Raw genomic sequence first — 24617 nt, 5'->3', positions numbered from 1 at the left:
ATATTTGCACTTTTAAAACTCGCACTGTTAAAATTTTCACTTATAAACCTTAAAACTTGCACTCGCTATATTTGCACTTTTTAAACTTGCACTGTAAACAGTTTCACTTATAAAACTTGCAATGTTGAAATTTTCACTTATAAACCTTGAAACTTGCACTCGCTATATTTGCACTTTTTGAAACTCGCACTGTAAACAGTTTCACTTATAAAACTAGCACTGTAAACAGTTTCACTTATAAAACTCGCACTGTTAAAATTTTCACTTATAAACCTTGAAACTTGCACTCGCTATATTTGCACTTTTAAAACTTGCACTGTAAACAGTTTCACTTATAAAACTCGCACTGTTAAAATTTTCACTTATAAACCTTAAAACTTGCACTCGCTCTATTTGCACTTTTAAAAGTTGCACTGTAATAATAATTTTGACTTACAAAACTTACACTGTAAACCATTTCACTTATAAAACTCGCACTGTTAAAATTTTCACTTATAAACCTTAAAACTTACACTCGCCCTCTTTGCACTTTTTGAAACTTGCTCTCTGAAACTTGCACTTGCTATATTTGCACTTTTGAAACTCGCTCTGTGAAACTTGATTATGGGAACACTGTCGAATATGTTTTAAGCATTCTCTAATTTGATTTTTTGAAACAATTTAATTTTTTGTGAGGATTTTATAATCAAGGCAATAAACTGTATTTAATTTAAAAAAGTTTTTTTGTTAGAACCGAATTGATTTCTACAGTTTTTCTTGACAAGACTACACAACGAAAACAACATGCACATCAGCAATGAGCTAATGAATGGACTTAAGGTGAATTTACGTTTTAGAAATCTTTGGATAATAGTAAACAGCGGAATTGTATGACTTCGAACAGCCGCATTGATTTTTTACAATGTTGTTTTATGTGTGCGACGCAGGGTCAAAAACAGCCAAGTATGTGGGAGTCCAATGAGCAATATTCATTTGATACCTGACAATATAATAATTTACATACTACCTTGCCATGTATTTAGCAGAAATGTCAAGTTTAAATCATATGATTTTGTGAAAGGTGTGCGGTGTATCAATTTTATCATTTTGGTGTGCGCAAGCTAAAATGTTTGATAATTAATGAAAAGTTGAAAATCTAGACTAGCAGTTTCAGCCTGTGTACCAGGGGAGTCCCAAACGAAGTTGGATCAATTGTTATTGATGTAATTAATTACAGTTTTTAGTGTAATTGTGATTGTAATGTAATTGAGGCTTTTGCATTCTGAAAAGCCTCAGTTACATTCCAATTACAATAAAAACTCATGTCTATGTTTATGCCATGCGGAAAAGGATTTACTTCATTGTAGTTGCAAATGTAATTGTAATGTAATTGAAAGATTTAATGGAGTAGTTGTAATTGAACTGAATTAATGTAATTGATCCAACTCTGGTCCCAACACACATGCCAAATTTCACACTTGCAGAAAAATACAAATTATGTTATTCAGTTTGAAAGCACATAACGCTGCAAGGATTCAGGCTTCTCTGTCATGGAACCTAACCAGTCTAAATTGCTAAGTCAGCTCACCGATTGACACTTAGATGTAGTAATGCGGCACTGCTTCGACACAGCTCAAGTTTAATCTTCTGAGCTAAAATCAAACGTTAGCAGTTTTGGTCAATTATGACTTGCTTGATCAAATCAACAAATATTTTTCATGTGTAAATAAACTTTTTTATTATTTAAAAAAAGCGCTTTTTTTCTGAAAAAATTAGTTAAACCAACTTACTAAATTTGACACGGGAAGAATTTATGAGAAAAAGCTGGCATGTCAGCATGATTAAGTTGGATACCCCTGCTGTATAGTTTTATGATTCATTCCATTTGATATGGCTATCAATAATCACCCTCCCAGACTCAGAACTAATCCTTATTATATTTTGGGGCCCTTAGAAAGGCATCAGTAAGTGTACAGTCTTTTTTAAATTTGTTTCATCCATTTTCTGTTATTGAAGAATGCTACCCCAATGCTGTATAACACCCTGGCCAAGGTAAAGTCTCCTGTTCGCTGCCTTGTATGTTTCTGAGTGAACCAAATATAAAGCCTGACACAGTTGCGACTACATTCAGCATGCAACTGAAACTGATTACTTTTCGCGAGTACCTCTTAGTGTTTTTTAGAAAAATGCGGTAGTGGTATACAATTGTATTTAGCAAATAGATCTTGTATAATTGCAAAGTCAAATTATTAAAGCTAATGTAGTATAACAGATATACTCTTGTGTTTCTGCATATTTTGAAACTGCTTTCTAATTTCAGCCAAAGTTCTGCGGTTGTCTCCACAAGCTTCGCAAGTCAACATTAAATAATATTGCAAAGATGCTCAGCGAAGAGTCGGCATGTGAATCGGATATTTGACCCTCTATAAACGTTAGTTTTAGGTAGCTTAAACCAAAGTAGGTTTTCGGTAAGTTTTGAACAAGTAAGTTTCGTTTGCTTTAAACTCGCATTTCCGAAATTCGCCAAAAATATTGCACTTTTAAAATTACCACTCCCCAAACTGGCATTCCTAAACTTGCGCTTTTAAAACTCTAACTTTAAAAAATTTACTTCTTAACTCGCACTAAAAAACCCTTTCCGAAATTCGTATTCCCAATACTCTCACTGTAAACATTTAAAAAAAAACTCGCACTGTAAAAATTTTCGATTATAAAACTCGCAACTGTTAAAATTTTTATTTATATAGCTCGGAACTGTAAAACTTTTCACTTCTTAAACTCTCACGGTAAAAACTAAGACTGTACAAGTTTTCACTTATAAAAATTGTACTGTAAATATTTTCACTTATAAAACTCGCACTGTAAATATTTTCACTTATAAAACTAGCACTGTAAATATTTTCACTTATAAAACTCGCACTGTAAATATTTTCACTTATAAAACTCGCACTGTAAGTATTTTCACTTATAAAACTCGCACTGTAAATATTTTCACTTATTAAAATTGCACTGTAAAAATTTTCACTAATAAAACTTGCACTGTAAACAGTTTCACTTATAAAACTTGCACTGTAAACAGTTTCACTTATAAAACTCACACTGTAAAAATTTTCACTTATAAAACTAGCACTCGCTCTGCTTGCACTTTTTGAAACTCGCTCTCTGAAACCTGCACTCGCTATATTTGCACTTTTAAAACTCGCACTCTAAATATGTTCACTTATAAAACTCACACTGTAAAACACTTTTTTAAAACACTCTCCCGACACTTGCGCTCGCTATATTCGCCTTTTTAAAAACTCGCTCTTCCGACACTTGCGCTCGCTATATTCGCCTTTTCTGGAACTCGCTCTCCCGACACTTGTACTCGCTATATTCGCCTTTTCCGAATTTTTTTTATTCGCTATATTCGCCTTTTCCGAAACTCGCTCTCCCGACACTTGCGCTCGCTATATTCGCCTTTTCCGAAACTCGCTCTCCCGACACTTTCGCTCGCTATATTCGCCTTTTCCGAAACTCGCTCTCCCGACACTTGCGCTCGCTATATTCGCCTTTTCCGAAACTCGCTATATTCGCCTTTTCCGAAACTCGCTCTCCCGACACTTGCGCTCGCTATATTCGCCTTTTCCGAAACTCGCTCTCCCGACACTTGCGCTCGCTATATTCGCCTTTTCCGAAACTCGCTCTCCCGACACTTGCGCTCGCTATATTCGCCTTTTCCGAAACTCGCTCTCCCGACACTTGCGCTCGCTATATTCGCCTTTTCCGAAACTCGCTCTCCCGACACTTGCGCTCGCTATATTCGCCTTTTCCGAAACTCGCTCTCCCGACACTTGCGCTCGCTATATTCGCCTTTTCCGAAACTCGCTCTCCCGACACTTGCGCTCGCTATATTCGCCTTTTCCGAAACTCGCTCTCCCGACACTTGCGCTCGCTATATTCGCCTTTTCCGAAACTCGCTCTCCCGACACTTGTACTCGCTATATTCGCCTTTTCCGAAACTCGCTCTCCCGACACTTGTACTCGCTATATTCGCCTTTTCCGAAACTCGCTCTCCCGACATTTGTGCTCGCTATATTCGCCTTTTCTGAAACTCGCTCTCCCGACATTTGTGCTCGCTATATTCGCCTTTTCTGAAACTCGCTCTCCCGACACTTGCGCTCGCTATATTCGCCTTTTCCGAAACTCGCTCTCCCGACACTTGCGCTCGCTATATTCGCCTTTTCCGAAACTCGCTCTCCCGACACTTGCGCTCGCTATATTCGCCTTTTCCGAAACTCGCTCTCCCGACACTTGTACTCGCTATATTCGCCTTTTCCGAAACTCGCTCTCCCGACACTTGCGCTCGCTATATTCGCCTTTTCCGAAACTCGCTCTCCCGACACTTGCGCTCGCTATATTCGCCTTTTCCGAAACTCGCTCTCCCGACACTTGCGCTCGCTATATTCGCCTTTTCCGAAACTCGCTCTCCCGACACTTTCACTCGCTATATTCGCCTTTTCCGAAACTCGCTCTCCCGACACTTGTACTCGCTATATTCGCCTTTTCCGAAACTCGCTCTCCCGACACTTGCGCTCGCTATATTCGCCTTTTCCGAAACTCGCTCTCCGACACTTGTATTCGCTATATTCGCCTTTTCCGAAACTCGCTCTCCCGACACTTGTACTCGCTATATTCGCCTTTTCCAGAACTCGCTCTCCCGACACTTGTACTCGCTATATTCGCCTTTTCTGAAACTCGCTCTCCCGACACTTGCGCTCGCTATATTCGCCTTTTCCGAAACTCGCTCTCCCGACACTTGTGCTCGCTATATTCGCCTTTTCCGAAACTCGCTCTCCCGACACTTGCGCTCGCTATATTCGCCTTTTCCGAAACTCGCTCTCCGACACTTGTATTCGCTATATTCGCCTTTTCCGAAACTCGCTCTCCCGACACTTGTACTCGCTATATTCGCCTTTTCCGAACTCGCTCTCCCGACACTTGTACTCGCTATATTCGCCTTTTCCGAAACTCGCTCTCCCGACACTTGTACTCGCTATATTCGCCTTTTCCGAAACTCGCTCTCCCGACACTTGTACTCGCTATATTCGCCTTTTCCGAAACTCGCTCTCCCGACACTTGTACTCGCTATATTCGCCTTTTCCGAAACTCGCTCTCCCGACACTTGTACTCGCTATATTCGCCTTTTCCGAAACTCGCTCTCCCGACACTTGTACTCGCTATATTCGCCTTTTCCGAAACTCGCTCTCCCGACACTTGTACTCGCTATATTCGCCTTTTCCGAAACTCGCTCTACCGACACTTGTACTCGCTATATTCGCCTTTTCCGGAACTCGCTCTCCCGACACTTTCACTCGCTATATTTGCCTTTTCCGAAACTCGCTCTCCCGACACTTGTACTCGCTATATTCGCCTTTTACGAAACTCGCTCTCCCGACACTTTCAATCGCTATATTTGCCTTTTCCGAAACTCGCTCTCCCGACACTTTCACTCGCTATATTTGCCTTTTCAAACTCGCTCTCCCGACACTTGTACTCGCTATATTTGCCTTTTCCGAAACTCGCTCTCCCGACACTTTCACTCGCTATATTTGCCTTTTCAAACTCGCTCTCCCGACACTTGTACTCGCTATATTCGCCTTTTCCGAAACCGCTCTCCCGACACTTGTACTAGCTATATTCGCCTTTTCCGGAACTCGCTCTCCCGACACTTTCACTCGCTATATTTGCCTTTTCCGAAACTCGCTCTCCCGACACTTGTACTCGCTTTATTCGCCTTTTCCGGAACTCGCTCTCCCGACACTTGTACTCGCTATATTCGCCTTTTCTGAAACTCGCTCTCCCGACACTTGTACTCGCTATATTCGCCTTTTCCGGAACTCGCTCTCCCGATATTTGTACTCGCTATATTCGCCTTTTCCGAAACTCGCTCTCCCGACACTTGTACTCGCTATATTCGCCATTTCCGGAACTCGCTCTTCCGATACTTGTACTCGCTATATTCGCCTTTTCCGAAACTCGCTCTCCCGACACTTGTACTCGCTATATTCGCCTTTTCCGGAACTCGCTCTCCCGACACTTGTACTCGCTATATTCGCCTTTTCCGAAACTCGCTCTCCCGACACTTGTACTCGCTATATTCGCCTTTTCCGGAACTCGCTCTCCCGACACTTGTACTCGCTATATTCGCCTTTTCCGAAACTCGCTCTCCCGACACTTGTACTCGCTATATTCACCTTTTCCGAAACTCGCTCTCCCGACACTTGTTTCGCTATATTCGCCTTTTCCGGAACTCGCTCTCCCGACACTTGTACTCGCTATATTCGCCTTTTCTGAAGCTCGCTTTCCCGACACTTGTGCTCGCTATATTCGCCTTTTCCGAAACTCGCTCTCCCGACACTTGTACTCGCTATATTCGCCTTTTCCGGAACTCGCTCTCCCGACATTTGTGCTCGCTATATTCACCTTTTCCGAAACTCGCTCTCCCGACACTTGTCTCGCTATATTCGCCTTTTCCGGAACTCGCTCTCCCGACACTTGTACTCGCTATATTCGCCTTTTCCGGAACTCGCTCTCCCGACACTTGCGCTCGCGATATTCACCTTTTCCGAAACTCGCTCTCCCGACACTTGCGCTTGCGATATTCGCCTTTTCCGAAACTCGCTCTCCCGACACTTGTACTCGCTATGTTCGCCTTTTCAAACTCGCTCTCCCGACACTTGTACTCGCTATATTCGCCTTTTCTGAAACTCGCTCTCCCGACACTTGTGCTCGCTATATTTGCCTTTTCAAACTCGTTCTCCCGACACTTGTACTCGCTATATTCGCCTTTTCCGAAACTCGCTCTCCCGACACTTGTACTCGCTATATTCGCCTTTTCTAGAACTCGCTCTCCCGACACTTGTACTCGCTATATTCACCTTTTCCGAAACTCGCTCTCCCGACACTTGCGCTTGCGATATTCGCCTTTTCCGAAACTCGCTCTCCCGACACTTGTACTCGCTATGTTCGCCTTTTCAAACTCGCTCTCCCGACACTTGTACTCGCTATATTCGCCTTTTCTGAAACTCGCTCTCCCGACACTTGTACTCGCTATATTCGCCTTTTCTGAAGCTCGCTTTCCCGACACTTGTGCTCGCTATATTCGCCTTTTCCGAAACTCGCTCTCCCGACACTTGTACTCGCTATATTCGCCTTTTCCGGAACTCGCTCTCCCGACATTTGTGCTCGCTATATTCACCTTTTCCGAAACTCGCTCTCCCGACACTTGTCTCGCTATATTCGCCTTTTCCGGAACTCGCTCTCCCGACACTTGTACTCGCTATATTCGCCTTTTCCGGAACTCGCTCTCCCGACACTTGCGCTCGCGATATTCACCTTTTCCGAAACTCGCTCTCCCGACACTTGCGCTTGCGATATTCGCCTTTTCCGAAACTCGCTCTCCCGACACTTGTACTCGCTATGTTCGCCTTTTCAAACTCGCTCTCCCGACACTTGTACTCGCTATATTCGCCTTTTCTGAAACTCGCTCTCCCGACACTTGTGCTCGCTATATTTGCCTTTTCAAACTCGTTCTCCCGACACTTGTACTCGCTATATTCGCCTTTTCCGAAACTCGCTCTCCCGACACTTGTACTCGCTATATTCGCCTTTTCTAGAACTCGCTCTCCCGACACTTGTACTCGCTATATTCGCCTTTTCTGAAGCTCGCTCTCCCGACACTTGTACTCGCTATATTCGCCTTTTCCGAAACTCGCTCTCCCGACACTTGCGCTCGCTATATTTGCCTTTTACGAAATTCGCTCTCCTGAAACTTTCAATCACTGTAATTGCACTTCCGAAACTCACACTAGCTATGTTTTCATTTCCGTAACTTGCACTCGTAATTCTAGCACTTTCGATACTTGTACTTGTTGAACTCGCATTTCCTAAACCCGCCATAATTTAATTTGCGAAAATAGCCCTCTTGATACTTAAACTACCGAAACTCGCACTCTCGAAATTTGCGCTGTAAAAGTTTGCAATTCCTAAACTAGCACTCCCAAAACTCGCGCTTTTGCATAATTCCGAAACTCGCAAAGTCAAACTCACACACGCACTTCCGAAACTCGCTCTTCAAAAATTTGCAATACCTTAACTGTTAACAATGTAAAATAGTTTTTCCAAGGAACATCTTTTGTAAAAAAGCTTTTTCCGACCGGTTGTGGCGCAATAACTTCCATACCTACAGGTCTTTTAAAAATTACTCGGTAAGTTAAGCGCCATGTTTGTTTTTTGCAGAATCCTGACAATGGACAACCTCATCTCGGTGGAGAGAAGCCGCATCTAACCGGAGAAAAACTAAGGTGCTACCTCATCTCAGGCAAGACATAGGTAAGCTTTTTCTTGCAAAGCTAACTGCGACAAAATGTCGATTAATTAATTTATAGTTTATCATTTCCTATCGGATTGTCATAAATTCCAGCGTCTGGGAAAGACTGGCCCATGGATATGATCCGCTTTTTCGGGTTAAATTGTCTTTATATCATTGTTTTAACTTTGGTGGATTTTGCTATTAGCAAAGTGAGATTTCGTGAAATGTTTTAAGTCTATCGCTTGTCAAACTTCTGGCGATATTTTGTAATAACAATTGCCATTTCATCCCATGCACAGTATTTATAGTTTTTAAGTCGGATATCTTTTTTTATTTCTAATCTAAAAAAATGCTTATTTTAATTCTATACTTATTTTAAATGGCTGAAATAAAATAAATATTCCAAGTTGACCCATTATAGCCGTTACAACACTTGATCTCTGTCCCCCCAATATGGTTAGACTTCATACTAAAAATAACCTTTTATTTTTTAAACACACTTGTTCTGTCTTATTTGACCCCAGATTCGGAATCCACCACACAATAAACTCTGACCCCTACATCGGCTTGCGGCCCCTAAAATACTGAGCCCATCCTGTCGTGGTGTCAGAAAACTCAGCTGGAGAAAGTTTCTCACTTCACAAAATACACCTCTGGATGAGGAGCAACCTTATTTAGGTCGATCTGGCGAGGAATGCTAAAGCACCGAGGGTCAGTATTACATGGTGCGAGAAGGAAAACAAGTGATTTTTCCTTGAAAACTTTTTTGATATTGTTTTATTTACCCGTTAAACCCTGCCTGTTAAAAGGCAAGTTCAGCACCGATTTCGTCAATAGCTGTGTGGGCTGCTGGCTTGGTGGGTCTATAGTGCAACTGCCAATTTGTCGTGCAAGAAATTGAAGTATGTTTAATTCCCTTGTAATTTGTCATTGGTGTTATCATATCTTAAAATTTAATAGTCAACTAAGTCAACTGGCCCTTAGAGAATTGTTTGAGTTTCAGCGCAAAATATGGGTTGCACTAAAAATCCTTAGTTAAGTATTTAACTTGTCTGATAACTTCAAATTTGTGCCTGCGCCTGTGCAATTGTGAATGACAATTTTTTTGTACCCTAGTTCTTACAAAGATGACGCGTGTTGGCAGATGTTTGGTGATGACTTGAGAACCTGAAACCGCCAAATTCAAGACAAAAGTGTGTATTCCTATGCGGCCTCGGGAAAAAATCGTATCCAAGAAGTAAGCAATTGTATAAAAGAAGAAAAACGCATCCAAAAGCCTTGTCAAGCATAGATTTGACAATTAACTTCATGTTTTTTACACCAATGTTTTAAGTCAGCTGTCCGCAACAGCTAGGCTATGGTGCTGGCCCGTTCAGAACACCTTAAATCGTTTTCATTTTATCTACTTTATAGGTTTTACCTTTTAAAAACTTTTTTGTCGTTTGCGCGGTGAAATTAAGCCCATGCAATATACATTTTGCGTTTCATATTTTAAACATGATAACAATACCATTCCTTGATTTTTTTAATATAAAACTGCCGTCTTGTAGATTTTCGAGGACACTTGGTTAATCCACACTGACGCAGACGTGGTCCTTGAAGACACATTTACTCCTTGGCCTGCTGGCAGCCCTCATCCAGGACAGCCCCTTAAGTTGAGTTTTATTAAGTATGGTTTGGTATAGAGCAGGGGTTCTTAAACTGGGGTCCATGGGCCCCTGGGGGTCCGTGAACTAGTTTTAGGAGGTCCATGAAGGCCTAATTAAAAAACTAGTGTATACTTAAAAGTAATTATTTTTTAAAAGAAAACACTTTAATTAAAAATTAAACGGTTTTGTACTGAATGTATAGTTAGACTCCATTTAACTTTCACATTTTTCGGACCGAAACAACAGAGTCATGAAGTCTATTTGTTTTGTGACGTCATTTAGGAGCATTTCTTGTCTACCGGGGTCCATGCAAAGCAAAAATAAAATGTAGGGGTCCGCGGTAAAAAAAGTTTAAGAACCCCTGGTATAGAGGGTGGAAATGTGGGTGGATATGAGACTATCTTGGTGGGTTAAAATATGGGTGTGGAGATTTGGGTGGAGGGCTGAAATATGGGTGTGGAGGTAGTAGGTTGAAATATGGGTTTGGTGGTAGTAGGTTGAAATATGGGTGTGGTGGTAGTAGATTGAAATATGGGTGTGGTGGTTGTAGGCTGAAATATGGGTGTGGTGATAGTAGGTTGAAATGTGGGTGTGGTGGTAGTAGGTTGAAATATGGGTGTGGTGGTAGTAGGTTAAAATATGGGTGTGGAGGTAGTAGGTTGAAATATGGCTGTGGTGGTAGTAGGTTAAAATATGGGTGTGGAGGTAGTAGGTTAAAATATGGGTGTGGTGGTAGTAGGTTAAGGTGTAGGTGTGGTTGCAGTAGTTGAAATGTGGGTGTGGTGGTAGTAGGTTGAAATATGGGTTTGGTGGTAGTAGGTTGAAATATGGGTGTGGTGGTAGTAGATTGAAATATGGGTGTGGTGGTTGTAGGCTGAAATATGGGTGTGGTGATAGTAGGTTGAAATGTGGGTGTGGTGGTAGTAGGTTGAAATATGGGTGTGGTGGTAGTAGGTTAAAATATGGGTGTGGAGATTTGGGTGGAGGGCTGAAATATGGGTGTGGAGGTAGTAGGTTGAAATATGGGTTTGGTGGTAGTAGGTTGAAATATGGGTGTGGTGGTAGTAGATTGAAATATGGGTGTGGTGGTTGTAGGCTGAAATATGGGTGTGGTGATAGTAGGTTGAAATGTGGGTGTGGTGGTAGTAGGTTGAAATATGGGTGTGGTGGTAGTAGGTTAAAATATGGGTGTGGAGGTAGTAGGTTGAAATATGGCTGTGGTGGTAGTAGGTTAAAATATGGGTGTGGAGGTAGTAGGTTAAAATATGGGTGTGGTGGTAGTAGGTTAAGGTGTAGGTGTGGTTGCAGTAGTTGAAATGTGGGTGTGGTGGTAGTAGGTTGAAATATGGGTTTGGTGGTAGTAGGTTGAAATATGGGTGTGGTGGTAGTAGATTGAAATATGGGTGTGGTGGTTGTAGGCTGAAATATGGGTGTGGTGATAGTAGGTTGAAATGTGGGTGTGGTGGTAGTAGGTTGAAATATGGGTGTGGTGGTAGTAGGTTAAAATATGGGTGTGGAGATTTGGGTGGAGGGCTGAAATATGGGTGTGGAGGTAGTAGGTTGAAATATGGGTTTGGTGGTAGTAGGTTGAAATATGGGTGTGGTGGTAGTAGATTGAAATATGGGTGTGGTGGTTGTAGGCTGAAATATGGGTGTGGTGATAGTAGGTTGAAATGTGGGTGTGGTGGTAGTAGGTTGAAATATGGGTGTGGTGGTAGTAGGTTAAAATATGGGTGTGGTGGTAGTAGGTTAAAATATGGGTGTGGAGGTAGTAGGTTGAAATATGGCTGTGGTGGTAGTAGGTTAAAATATGGGTGTGGAGGTAGTAGGTTGAAATATGGGTTTGGTGGTAGTAGGTTGAAATGTGGGTGTGGTGGTAGTAGGCTGAAATATGGGTGTGGTGGTAGTAGATTGAAATATGGATGTGGTGGTTGTAGGCTGAAATATGGGTGTGGTGATAGTAGGTTGAAATGTGGGTGTGGTGGTAGTAGGCTGAAATATGGGTGTGGTGATAGTAGGTTGAAATGTGGGTGTGGTGGTAGTAGGTTGAAATATGGGTGTGGTGGTAGTAGGTTAAAATATGGGTGTGGTGGTAGTAGGTTAAAATATGGGTGTGGAGGTAGTAGGTTGAAATATGGCTGTGGTGGTAGTAGGTTAAAATATGGGTTTGGAGGTAGTAGGTTAAAATATGGGTGTGGTGGTAGTAGGTTGAGGTGTAGGTGTGGTTGCAGTAGTTGAAATGTGGGTGTGGTGGTAGTAGGTTGAAATATGGGTTTGGTGGTAGTAGGTTGAAATATGGGTGTGGTGGTAGTAGATTGAAATATGGGTGTGGTGGTTGTAGGCTAAAATATGGGTGTGGTGATAGTAGGTTGAAATGTGGGTGTGGTGGTAGTAGGTTGAAATATGGGTTTGGTGGTAGTAGGTTGAAATATGGGTGTGGAGGTAGTAGGTTGAAATATGGGTTTGGTGGTAGTAGGTTGAAATATGGGTTTGGAGGTAGTAGGTTGAAATATGGTTTGTAGCGGTAGGTTGAAATATGTGTGTGGTGGTAGGTTAAAATATGGTTTGTAGCGGTAGGCTGAAATATGGGTGTGGTGGTAGTAGATTGAAATATGGGTGTGGTGGTTGTAGGCTGAAATATGGGTGTGGTGATAGTAGGTTGAAATGTGGGTGTGGTGGTAGTAGGTTGAAATGTGGGTGTGGTGGCGGTAGGTTGAAATATGGTTTGTAGCGGTAGGTTGAAATATGTGTGTGGTGGTAGGTTAAAATATGGTTTGTGGTGGTAGGTTGAAATATGGTTTGTGGTGGTAGGTTGAAATATGGGTGTGGTTGTAGTAGTTGAAATGTGGGTGATGTGGTAGTAGGTTGAAATGTGCGGTGGTGGTAGGTTGAAATATGGTTTGTGGTGGTTGGTTGAAATATGGGTGTGGTGCTAATAGGTTAAAATATGGGTGTGGTGATAGTAGGTTAAAATATGGGTGAGGTGGTGGTAGGTTGAAATGTGGGTGTGGTGGTGGTAGGTTGAAATGTGGGTGTGGTGGTGGTAGGTTGAAATGTGGGTGTGGTGGTGGTAGGTTGAAATTTGGGTGTGGTGGTGGTAGGTTGAAATGTGGGTTTGGTGGTAGTTGGTTGAAATATGGGTGAGGTGGTGGTAGGTTGAAATGTGGTGGTGGTAGGTTGAAATGTGGGTGTGGTGGTGGTAGGTTGAAATGTGGGTGTGGTGGTGGTAGGTTGAAATATGGTTTGTAGCGGCGGGTTGAAATATGTGTGTGGTGGTAGGTTAAAATATGGTTTGTGGTGGTAGGTTGAAATATGGTTTGTGGTGGTAGGTTGAAATATGGGTGTGGTTGTAGTAGGTTGAAATGTGCGGTGGTGGTGGTAGGTTGAAATGTGGGTGTGGTGGTGGTAGGTTGAAATATGGTTTGTAGCGGCGGGTTGAAATATGTGTGTGGTGGTAGGTTGAAATATGGTTTGTGGTGGTTGGTTGAAATATGGGTGTGGTGCTAATAGGTTAAAATATGGGTGTGGTGATAGTAGGTTGAAATGTGGGTGTGGTGGTGGTAGGTTGAAATATGGTTTGTAGCGGCGGGTTGAAATATGTGTGTGGTGGTAGGTTAAAATATGGTTTGTGGTGGTAGGTTGAAATATGGTTTGTGGTGGTAGGTTGAAATATGGGTGTGGTTGTAGTAGGTTGAAATATGGATGTGGTTGTTTTGAAATATGGGTGTGGTGGTGGTAGGTAGAAATATATTGGTGTGTTGGTGGTAGGTAGAAATATATTGGTGTGTTGGTGGTAAGTTGAAATATATTGGTGTGGAAATATGGGTGTGTTGGTAGTAGGTTGAAATATGGGTGCGGTGATAGTAGGTTGAAATATGGTTGGTGGTGGTAGGTTGAGGTGATAGGTTGAAATATGGTTTGTGGTGGTAGGTTGAAATATATGGGTGAGGTGGTAGTAGGTTGAAATATGGTTGGTGGTGGTAGGTTGAAATGTGGGTGATGTGGTAGTAGGTTGAAATATATGGATGTGGTTGTAGTACGTTGAAATATGGATGTGGTTGTTTTGAAATATGGGTGTGGTGGTGGTAGGTAGAAATATATTGGTGTGTTGGTGGTAGGTAGAAATATATTGGTGTGTTGGTGGTAAGTTGAAATATATTGGTGTGGAAATATGGGTGTGTTGGTAGTAGGTTGAAATATGGGTGCGGTGATAGTAGGTTGAAATATGGTTGGTGGTGGTAGGTTGAGGTGATAGGTTGAAATATGGTTTGTGGTGGTAGGTTGAAATATATGGGTGAGGTGGTAGTACGTTAAAATATGGGTGCGGTGATAGGTTGAAATATGGTTTGTGGTGGCAGGTTTAAATATGGGTGTGGTTGTAGTAGTTGAAATATGGGTGTGGTTGTAGTAGTTGAAATGTGGGTGTTGTGGTAGTAGGTTGAAATGTAGGTGCGGTGGTGATAGGTTGAAATATGGTTTGTGGTGGTAGGTTAAAATATGGTTTGTGGTGGTAGGTTGAAATGTGGGTGATGTGGTAGTAGGTTGAAATATATGGATGTGGTTATAGTAGGTTGAAATATGGATGTGGTTGTTTTGAAATATGGGTGTGGTGGTGGTAGGTAGAAATATATTGGTGTGTTGGTGGTAGGTAGAAATATATTGGTGTGTTGGTGGTAAGTTGAAATATATTGGTGTGGAAATATGGGTGTGGTGGTAGTAGGTTGAAATATGGGTGCGGTGATAGTAGGTTGAAATATGGTTGGTGGTGGTAGGTTGAGGTGATAGGTTGAAATATGGTTTGTGGTGGTAGGTTGAAATATATGGGTGAGGTGGTAGTAGGTTGAAATATGGGTGCGGTGATAGTAGGTTGAAATGTGGGTGTGGTGGTAGTAGGTTAAAATATGGGTGCGGTGATAGGTTGAAATATGGTTTGTGGTGGCAGGTTTAAATATGGGTGTGGTTGTAGTAGTTGAAATATGGGTGTTGTGGTAGTAGGTTGAAATGTAGGTGCGGTGGTGATAGGTTGAAATATGGTTTGTGGTGGTAGGTTGAAATATGGTTTGTGGTGGTAGGTTGAAATATGGTTTGTGGTGGTTGGTTGAAATATTGGTGTGGTGGTAATAGGTTAAAATATGGATGTGGTTGTAGTAGGTTGAAATATGGATGTGGTTGTAGTAGGTTGAAATATGGATGTGGTTGTAGTAGGTTTGAAATATGGATGTGGTTGTAGTAGGTTGAAACATGGATGTGGTTGTAGTAGATTGAAATATGGACGTGGTTGTAGTAGGTTTGAAATATGGATGTGGTTGTAGTAGGTTGAAATATGGATGTGGTTGTAGTAGGTTGAAATATGGATGTGGTTGTAGTAGGTTTGAAATATGGATGTGGTTGTAGTAGGTTTGAAATATGGATGTGGTGGTAATAGGTTAAAATATGGATGTGGTTGTAGTAGGTTGAAATATGGATGTGGTTGTAGTAGGTTGAAATATGGATGTGGTTGTAGTAGGTTGAAATATGGATGTGGTTGTAGTAGGTTGAAATATGGATGTGGTTGTAGTAGATTGAAATATGGACGTGGTTGTAGTAGGTTTGAAATATGGATGTGGTGGTAATAGGTTAAAATATGGATGTGGTTGTAGTAGGTTGAAATATGGATGTGGTTGTAGTAGGTTGAAATATGGATGTGGTTGTAGTAGGTTTGAAATATGGATGTGGTTGTAGTAGGTTTAAATATGGGTGTGGTTGTAGTAGTTGAAATATGGGTGTTGTGGTAGTAGGTTGAAATGTAGGTGCGGTGGTGATAGGTTGAAATATGGTTTGTGGTGGTAGGTTGAAATATGGTTTGTGGTGGTAGGTTGAAATATGGTTTGTGGTGGTTGGTTGAAATATTGGTGTGGTGGTAATAGGTTAAAATATGGATGTGGTTGTAGTAGGTTGAAATATGGATGTGGTTGTAGTAGGTTGAAATATGGATGTGGTTGTAGTAGGTTTGAAATATGGATGTGGTTGTAGTAGGTTGAAATATGGATGTGGTTGTAGTAGATTGAAATATGGACGTGGTTGTATTGAAATATGGGTGTGGTGGTGGTAGGTTGAAATATATTGGTGTGGAAATATGGGTATGGTGGTGGTAGGTTGAAATATGTTGGTGTGGAAATATGGGTATGGTGGTGGTAGGTTGAAATGTATGGATGTGGTGGTAGTAGGTCAAAAATATGGGTGTGGTGATAGGTTGAAATATGGTTTGTGGTGGTTGGTTGAAATATGGTTTGTGGTGGTAGTAGGTTGAAATATGGGTGCGGTGATAGTAGGTTGAAATATATGGGTGTGGTGGTAGTAGGTTTAAATATGGTTTGTGGTGGTTGGTTGAAATATGGGTGTGGTGGTAATAGGTTAAAATATGGGTGTTGTTGTAGTAGGTTGAAATATGGATGTGGTTGTAGTAGGTTGAAATATGGATGTGGTTGTATTGAAAGGTGTGGTGGTGGTAGGTACAAATATATTGGTGTGGAAATATGGGTGTGGTGGTGGTAGGTTGAAATATTGGTGCGGTGATAGTAGGTTGAAATATGGTTTGTGGTGGTAGGTTGAAATATATGGGTGAGGTGGTAGGTTGAAATATGGGTGTGGTCGTGGGAATATGAATCACGTAATGGTTGGTGGTATGATTGATTGAAATGTGGGTGGAAATTGGGGAAGAGTAATAGGTGGAAGGTGGTTGATGTCATGTGAGGAAATGTGCGTAAAGCAATGAAGATCACTGTTAATTACGTATTAACTGGAAATGTGGGAGAAGTAATGGGTTGAAATATTAAGTGCTTTGTTTAGTGTTTTATTTTATTTTTTTATTTGTTTATTGATTTTTTTAAGTGTTTTGCATGGCATTTGTTTGCGTTTCTGTATTATATTTTGTTGTTTTTTGTATTTTTTTATGTTATAAGTTATAAATGTGTTTTTTGACGTTGGTTTGTGGCGTGTTTTGTAGTGTTTTGACGTGCACTTTGACGTTTTTTGCTTTGTTTTAGTGCTTTTTAATTTTTGATGCGAATTTGTGTGTTTTGTTGATTTTTAAGTGTTTCTTTGTTTGTTTTGATGTTTTTATTTTAAGTTTTCTTATGCATGATTTTGTTTGTTTTGGTGTGCTTTGTTGTGTGTTTTTATATGTCGTAGTATTTTTTATTTCATTCTTTCGTTGCGTGTTTTGTTGTTGGTTTTGTGGAGTGTGTGTGTGTGTGGTGGGACGGATGGAAAATGTGATGGGTAAAAATGTGAAAATTTGGATGATGTCATGGGTGGGATTGTGGATGATGTGATTTAGAGCTTATTTTAAATCTTGTCTTTTACTAGGAAATAATACAATAAAGCATTATCATCATCCAAAACCATTATTTTAAGTCGCTACTGACCGTTATGCAGCACTCGGCCGATAATTTATTATATTTTTATAATTCAGGATTGATAAGAGATACACACACGAATCCATCGAGCGAAAATCTGGAGCAATGTCGGGCCCGAGTACATGTAATCCAACGGAGTTCGACGTTACAACAAAAATTCTGTTAATAGCTTTTCAAGTTTTTTTTACTTTACTGTGCAAACAATTATTCGACTTTGTTTCAAAGAAATTCATTTTGTTAATTTTTTAAGCAGTGTTTTAAGGTATTTGTGTGCTCTATTTTCTCCCGGACTTCATATTGTGGTTTAGAGAAAAGAAACTCGTTTTTATAAAACTGTGTATAATAAAATCTGATAAATCTCGTTTTTGTCTTCTTAAACCACAGCAGTGGGACTTACTGTTGTAGCCGGCGTCCAAAATAGCAACAGATTCAGATTTGAATATAAGAATTCTATAATTATATTTAGAATTTCTGATTTGTTTTTTTGTCACCATTTTTATTTTGGTTCTCCTTGGTCATCTAAGGCCTTTTATCTTTCACCTTAGTTTAATCTCATGATGCACCTTTGGGCGCTGAATTAAACATTTGCAGTATAGAAAAGTGACGTGTAACTAGCATTTATTCGTTAAACATTTTAGGCGGTTCGAAACGTTTAACCCAGTGCTGCTCAACCCATAGGTCGCGACCCAAAATGGGGTCGCTGTTTGGTTTGGTTGGGTCGCCAACTGCAGTATTTCACATTTTTATACTAATTCAGATTGGTTCTGAGCAAGATTCCTCAATTAAGAAAATTAGGGAAGCAATACAAATAATATCTTATGATAATTAATAAAATTCGAAATATTTCATGTTCGCTTACAAGAAGCTAGTTTTTATTTCGCGTACAAGAAAAAAACAATTGGGTCTCAGCAAAAAAATGTTGAAGCACTGGTGTAACCAGATATTTGTAATATTGCACTGCTATTAATAACCATGCTAGAAAAAAATTACTGAGTTCAGCTACTGGTTGCGATGATATTCTTCTCATCAATGATATACCAACCAAGAAAGATGTAATAGTCAGTTACCTATTATTGTTACGAAGAATATGTGAATAAATGTGTGACCCAAAAAGGCTTGTTATCGCTTCTCTATGAGGTACTAATTCCCAGTTAAATATTCAAATATCCCCCTCACCCTATTTATATATTTTTTGGCATACGGCAACATGATTTTGGCGCAAGGTTAGAAAGTCATTTAAGGACATTTATGACTTCATTAGTCCTGAAATGCCTTTGGTTAGTTTCAATTTGACTCCGGTTTGTGAAGATTAAACAAAATATTTTAAGGATATTGTTAATGTGATAGTTTTCCTAAACAAAAAAATTATACCCAGCTTGTTAGTTAAATTATCATATACAGTCGTGATGATGACCAATGCTCTGTGAAATACCCGAGCTGATCAAGAGAACTGGCATAACGATTTGGTTCGTTCGCAAAATAGGCCGTGGTAGAAAAGAAAAAATAGATATTTTTTTTCAAATGATTATAGTTCTAATTATAACAATGTTTTAAATAACGTCATGCCACCTTGATACCTCTGTTATGAACGTTTGAAAAACACTTATCACTTTGCGTCTAGCTTTTTAACTTTTTTTATTAAATCATCTTTGGTAAAACTTTGTTGCGCCCGTCTTTAGAAAGTTTCAAATGGAACAGTGTAATTCGCAAAATGGGAAAATGGAACAGTGTAATTCGCAATACTAAATTAATCATTTTTTACCAGAATAGTTAAAAACAACTTTAACTCCACCTGTTACACAACATAAGTTTAAAACGATTTCACAGAATGTTACAACGAATTTGTTATGATAAGCGAAAATAAATATTTTTAAATTAGCAGGACAAGTCTGAGGTTATGTGGATAATTCACATGTAAAGAGTGACTGCCTTGGCATATTAGTTGTGTTGTGTCTATTTTTGCATTGGTACATTGTTTTTATATTTCCTGAGTAACACCGGGTGTTTTGGGGCAGTAAAAAACTGTTTGTTTTGATGTTTTTTATTGTAAGTTTTCTTATGCATGATTTTGTTTGTTTTTGTGTGCTTTGTTGTGTGTGTTTTATATGTCGTAGTATTTTTTATTTCATTCTTTCGTTGCGTGTTTTGTTGTTGGTTTTGTGGAGTGTATGTGGTGTGGTGGGACGGATGAAAAATGTGATGGGTAAAAATGTGAAAATTTGGATGATGTCATGGGTGGGATTGTGGATGATGTGATTTAGGGCTTATTTTAAATCTTATCTTTTACTAGGAAATAATACAATAAAGCATTATCATCATCCAAAACCATTATTTTAAGTCGCTAATGACCGTTATGCAGCACTCGGCCGATAATTTATTATATTTTTATAATTCAGGATTGATAAGAGATACACACACGAATCCATCAAGCGAAAATCTGGAGCGATGTCGGGCCCGAGTACATGTAATCCAACGGAGTTCGACGTTACAACAAAAATTCTGTTAATAGCTTTTCAAGTTTTTTTTACTTTACTGTGCAAACAATTATTCGACTTTGTTTCAAAGAAATTTATTTTGTTGATTTTTTAAGCAGTGTTTTAAGGTATGTGTGTGCTCTATTTTCTCCCGGACTTCATATTTTGGTTTAGAGAAAAGAAACTCGTTTTTTTAAAACTGTATATAATAAAATCTGATAAATCTCGTTTTCGTCTTCTTAAACAACAGCAGTGGGACTTACTGTTGTAGCCGGCGCCCAAAATAGCAACAGATTCAGATTTGAATATAAGAATTCCATAATTATATTTAGAATTTCTGATTTGTTTTTTATCACCATTTTTATTTTGGTTCTCCTTGGTCATCTAAGGCCTTCTTTGAGACCATGCAATATCACGTTAGTTTAATCTCATGATGCACCTTTGGGCGCTGAATTAAACATTTGCAGTATAGAAAAGTGACGTGTAACTAGCATTTATTCGTTAAACATTTTAGGCGGTTCGAAACGTTTAACCCAGTGCTGCTCAACCCATGGGTCGCGACCCAAAATGGGGTCGCTGTTTGGTTTGGTTGGGTCGCCGACTGCAGTATTTCACATTTTTATACTAATTGCGATTGGTTCTGAGCAAGATTTCTCAATTAAGAAAATTAGGGAAGCAATACAAATAATATCTTATGATAATTAATAAAATTCGAAATTATTCATGCTAATGCCTATTTTATGTTCGCTAACAAGAAGCTAGTTTTTATTTCGCGATTGGGTCGCAGCGAAAAAATGTTGAGAAGCACCGGTGTAACCAGATATTTGTAATATTGCACTGCTATTAATAACCATGCTAGAAAAAAAATTACTAAGTTCAGCTACTGGTTGCGATGATATTCTTCTCATCAATCATATACCAACCAAGAAAGATGTAATAGCCAGTTACCTATTATTGTTACGAAGAACATGTGAATAAATGTGTGACCCACCAAGGCTTGTTACCGCTTCTCTATTAGGTACTAATTCCCAGTTAAATATTCAAATATCCCCCCCACCCTATTTATAAATTTTTTGGCATACGGCAACATGATTTTGTCGCAAGGTTAGAAAGTCATTTAAGGACATTTATGACTTCCTTAGTCCTGAAATGCCTTTGGTTAGTTTCAATTTGACTCCGGTTTGTAAAGATTAAACAAAATATTTTAAGGATATTGTTTATGTCATAGTTTTTCTAAACAAAAAAATGACACCCTGCTTGTTAGCTAAATCATCATATACAGTCGTGATGATGACCAATGCTTTACATGTCTGTGAAATACCCGAGCTGAACAAGAGAACTGGTATAACGATTTGGTTCGTTCGCAAAATAGGCTGTGGTAGAAAAGAAAAAATAGATAGTTTTTTTCAAATGATTATAGTTCTAATTATAACAATGATCTTAAATCAGTGCTTCTTAAACTTTTTTAGTTTCGTTCACCCCTAGCATCTATCTCTAGATTTCATTCACCCTTGTCTCATGATATGATAAAACTACAGCACAAAATGACTTAGGTTGTTTCGATTTTTGTTAAAATCAACTCAAGCTAAGTTTTACCATTGTAAATCTACAATTTCTCGAATCCAGGAATATAAAGCTAAAAAAGCACAAAACAAAGTCACCAAATTGTTGTACTTCTACTAGGGCTACCATATTTTTAGCACGAAAAAAGAGGACATTTTTTTGCCTGCGAGTAAAACGAAAATAGAATTGTTACGTTGCTAGCCTGTTATCTAATTATATAAAATATGGATAAAAAATAGTTCGAACGGTGGATGACTTTTATCGTTTATCTATAAGTTAGAAAATTTCGATGATATGAAAACATGGAATGGCACTCAAAGAGACTTTGTGCTCAACAAAGTAAACAAAATTAGATAACAGAAGATTCGCAAATTTTTTTTTGGTAGTTTTAATGCTAAAGTTGGCAAAAACAGAGTTTGTACAGCGCAGTAGGAGTGGTGTACAACCAAAACGAAAACAATACCATTAAAATCATAGCAAAAAAATTTAATATTGACTTAGAGCTCGCCTCCCCCCCCCCCCCCTACGAATTGCTCGGAGCCCCCCTAGAAACTCTTTTTAAACCAGCAATTCAGCATATTTCATGGCTTAAGTATTTTTGGAAATAAATACAACCTCTCGCATAAAAGTCTTGTTAAAGGTATAAGCAACTAACTCGAAATGCGAAAAAATAGGACATTTGGGCATTTTTGAGCGTCGTTGGAGAACCATTCAGTTTTCTTAAGAAAAGGGGACAAATCCTTCTAAAAGAGAAGACATATGGTAGGCCTTACTCATACACTCAGCGCAAACCAACTTAACTATTACAACAAGCAAAAAAAACACCAAAAAAACAACAGGTTTTAGTCGTTTACTATAGTGACTATAGGATACTCCTGAACTTTCGTTCACCCTTGTTCACCCCTTTTGGTTGGTTCACCCCTGCAAAAAATGTTATCAATCATTTTTGAGGAAGCCAAAACCTGAAGCACGTTAATATTTTTAAAAATACTGCACTCAAAAATAAACAAAAAAGTTAGTAAAGCACGGTATTGAGCACCCTGCTTATACAAATACTAGGCCTAGATAGCCTAAACGAGATAAACCCATATATTAGTTGTTTCGGAACCACTTTTACGTGAACAAAGTGTCATGACTAGGGTTAGTGCAATCAGTTTTTGACCTATAAAATTAAAATTTTGACAAATTTTGACCTAAAATTGTTTATTTTGGCAAACTTTTGACCTCTTGGAAATAGATCGATTTAAATAATTGTTGCATGAAATACTGTGAAACAAAAATCAATTATTTTTCGGGGTTTATGCCAAACTCTTTAAAATGCTTAATTGATATCTTTGGCTTATCAAAAGTGCCAAAGAAATTCAAGACGCTGGTTATTTTAGAATTGATTAAGTAAACTGTTTAGTTAAAATACTAGCTAAAAAGATTTGCAAAAAATACCTTGCATATATTATATAATAATTATCAAATAGGAGACGTGTTAAACGGATTTGTCGATATCAGCGTGACACAACTATCTGAAGCAAAAACGAAGTTCGAACTGAACCTAATGTGATAATTTGATAAACTAGGCCTGCGTGGGAATTTTCTCACGCTTTGCGCGAATTATTTTAATTCGCCGCAAGCATTAGAAATATATTTAATGATATTTTTAATAGCATTTTGCGCGCGGGTTTGGCTTGTAAGTTAAGTTACATATTTTGTGACGTTACTCAATGACGTATATTGTTGACGTCATTTTTTACGTACCAAAAATACTGGATTTGGTGTGTCGCCGGTTTTAGGCTGAATTAAATGTGGTCATCTCACGTTAAAAGGAACATTAGATTTATGTTGCACTTTATAAATTTTTTTGGACTTTATTAAACGTTTGTGCCTTTTTGTGGATTATTTTTTCGATAATATTTTTCATTTTTTTTAGATTTTTTAATCTTAGGGGACGCTTTGTGTGTTTTATGTGCTTACTGCTTTTAAGTTCTTACTGTAGTGTAGTGTTTGTGTGTGATTTTTTAACTGTTTTAGGTGTTCCTTGATGTGTTTTCTTTAGTGTTTAGTTTTAGGTTGAGTGTTAATGTGTTTTGTTGAATGTTTGGGAGAGCTATGTTTCTTTTGTGGTGCTTACTGTAGTGTAGTGTTTGTATGTGATTTGTTAAATGTTTTAGGTGTTCTTTGATGTGTTTTTTTATTGTTTAATATTAGGTTGAGTGTTAATGTGTTTTGTTGAATGTTTGGGAGAGCTATGTTTCTTTTGTGGTGTGATGTGCATTGTTAAATTTTATAAAATGCTTTCCTGTACTTTTTATGCTTTATGTTTTTCTAATGTTTAATTGTAATTTTGTGTGTTTTTCTTAATGTTTTGTTTTTTTTGTGTGTAATTTGTTGAGTGTTTTAGATGTGCTTTCTTGCTTTTTTAGTGTTGTTTTTGTTAATTGTAGTGTTATGTGTTATGTTGGGTGTTTTTTTGTGGTTTGTTGATTGATTTTATTTGCTGTTTATTGTTTTATTCTTTTCTTTCATGTTTTGTCATTTGTTTTGTGGTATGTTTTGTTTTGAGTTTGGCGTTGAGTGTTTTGTAGTGCCTTTGTGTTCATTTCTTTATAATGTTTAGTTCATTAATCCTGACTTTTATGTAAATGTATTTTCAATGTTTGTTTGTGGTGTAAGTTTTTGTTTATAGAGCTATTATTGTTTTGTGGTGTGTTTTGTTAACGTTTCAAATGTATTCCTGTTCATTTTTTTGCTGTGTTTTAGTGCTTTTTTATATTTTTTAAATTGTGAATTTGTGTGTTTTCTTTAGTGTTTTACTTTATGTTTATATGTGATTTGTTGAGTGTTTTAGATGTGCTTTGTTGATTTTTCAGTTATTTTTTGGTTTACTGTTCAGTTTTTGTTTAATATTGTTTTTAAGGGAGATTTAATTTGTTTTATTTGTGAAATGTTTGTTTTGTATTGCGCTTTGTGAACAATTTTAAAATGCTTTGCTGAGTGTTTTGTATTTTAGATGTTGTTATGTTTGTTCTTTGATTGTGTATTTTGTGGCGTGGTGTGGTGTTAAGTGTGCTTTGTTGTTTTCGAGTGTTTTTTTGTTTGTTTCTTTTAATGTTTTTCATTCTAGTTTTAACATGTGACTTGATTTTGTTTATTTTGTTTAGTGTTTCCTGGTTGTGTTTTTGTGTTGTGTTTTCGTGTTGTGTTATGTTTT

The sequence above is a fragment of the Ascidiella aspersa genome, chromosome 3, assembly GCF_963924565.1.
Source record: "Ascidiella aspersa chromosome 3, kaAscAspe10.2, whole genome shotgun sequence".
In the NCBI taxonomy this organism is placed as follows: Eukaryota; Metazoa; Chordata; class Ascidiacea; order Phlebobranchia; family Ascidiidae; genus Ascidiella; species Ascidiella aspersa.
Note: the sequence above shows the minus strand (reverse complement) of the source record.